Genomic DNA, 2,244 nt, shown 5'->3' on the forward strand with positions numbered 1-2,244 from the left:
CTGGTCTTGAACTCCTAACTCAAGTGATCCATCTGCTACCCTGTCTCCCAGTAAGCCAGTGTGTGCCCAGCATGTTTATTTGCTTTTTAAGACAAGGTCTGGCTTGATCACCCAGGCTGGAGCACTGTGGGGCAATCATAGTTACCACATCTTTGAACTCTCAGGCTCAAGAGATCGTCCCACCTTAGTCCCTTCAGTAGGTGGGACTACAGGCATGTGCCACCTAGCTGGCTTTCCCAAAGTTTAAGAAGAGAAAAATCTCTAATACATCTTTGTAATCCCCAGTCTAGAGAAAGACGAAAATTACAGAAAGAAGCTACTGCCAAGTGTTGATGCTTCTTTTTGAATTAAACCTAACATTCAAGTCAATTTCTATAATTGAAATTAAGAAAGGAAGCAAGATGGCTCAAAACAAAAGGCCAAAAACCAGTAAGAAGATCCCACTCTCAATTCCAGAGAGTAAAGAATTTAAAAACTAAACAAAAAGCTTGACAAGTCTCCTTAGGTGGGTAGAAAGCTGCTTCCATTCCAAACATCAAAGAGGCCGTGAACCTGGAGAACTAAAGCCAAGAAAAGGGCTTCCACCCTTCCCCCTTGGGGTGGGGGGGTCCCCACTCATGACAGAGGAGAAGTCAGAGGAAAGGAAATGATCATGGAGATTGATCTTGATGCAAAGGTGGGATCCTTTATTTATAGACGCCATGTGCTTCTCACAGCTGAATGGTTTGCTTTCTGACAAGACACATTTAGAATCATCATATGCTCAGATTTACTAGCAGACATTATGCAGTAAATTATTTCTGGCTATAAAAGCATACCCGATTTATGTGCATAGCAGAGCCTTGTAAGTATGACTATTACATTGTCAATAGACAGTGTTTAAGTCCTAATAGTCTCCCTATGAGCATTCATGAACATTATTCATTTTTAAAGAGATAGAGTTATTGAATTGGCAGATGTCAGAAAGGGTTTTTGTTCTGTTTTTACTTTTCATATAAAAGTAAAGCAGATATCTTTCTGTTAGAACAGATCTCTACCAACAAACATTCTGGGATGGGAGGGGGAACAGTGAGGCATAGTTTTTTGGTCCAGTGGACTGGAGTGGACATTTGGCTTTGCCTCCTCCTTGTCATGGGGGTGCCCATCTCTCTGCGCTTCGGGGTTTCCATCTGAAAAGTGGGGACGGTAGGACCTACCCCATGGTGCCTTTGTAAGGCTCAAATGAGATATTTTTGGCTATAGTTAGGGAACGGTAAAGTACTCCAAAGTATGAGGAAGTAGTTAGGGTTTTTTCTTTCAGTATTTTTGTGCCCCCAGATGAAAGAGAAGAAGTGAGAATTACATCCCCCATCAGCATCTCTCACTCTGCCAAATAAAAACTACTCACAAAATACTCCACGCCGAGTGCTGAGTCAGTTGATTTCTTGCTAGTAAGGGAGAATTGTTAGTCAGAATTTGAGCAGACGGCTGTCCCCAGTATTTGGCTTATTTACAGCTTCGAAAGGGAACTTCACCACAACTGAATATTAATTTGAGGTTGCAATGACCAAGATACTTCATGCTGTCACTCACTTGCAAAACCCACAAGCAAATTCCAATCTCTTTATCCCTTTTTCTGAATATTTTTCAAGAGTGTTGATTCATATATACCAAATATAGTCCTTTAGTAATAGTAATTTCAGTTTCCCCATCTTAGATCTGTTCTTTCTAGTCAGCTACTCATCAATTCTATCCATATTGGGTACTCTGCCCTATCTCTACCAGACTCTAGTCTCCTCTTCCTGATTGTTTCTGATTAAACCATGCCTATCAGTTTTTCTCTCCTTATGGAGCTTTTCCCCCTGTGGTTATGATATATCTATATCATTAATATCTCACTTCTTTTTCAACTATCTTGAATAAATAAAATTTATCCATTCATTGACTTTGAGTAGTCAATTACACTTTCGTATAAATGGATCTTCAAAATCTGTTTAGAACCCCACCCACTTCATGCTACTCCCCACTACATGCCACCACTGCCCCTGACCTAGGCAGAAGGAATGCCTACAGCCCTAGTACCTGCTAAATAGTCATCCCTACCCATCATTGCAGTGGTACAGGCAAAACAAATGCCCATGGACCTGGCCCCCATCTAAAGAGCCTTGCCCAGCCACCATTGTAGCAGGACCTAGTCAGGGCAAATTCCCATGCCACCCACATCTAAAGAGAGAGAAACACCCTGCTTCTTCCTCTGCCTGAGCT

The sequence above is a fragment of the Otolemur garnettii genome, unplaced genomic scaffold (genome assembly GCF_000181295.1).
Source record: "Otolemur garnettii isolate 467f Iridium unplaced genomic scaffold, OtoGar3 scaffold00002, whole genome shotgun sequence".
NCBI lineage: Eukaryota > Metazoa > Chordata > Mammalia > Primates > Galagidae > Otolemur > Otolemur garnettii.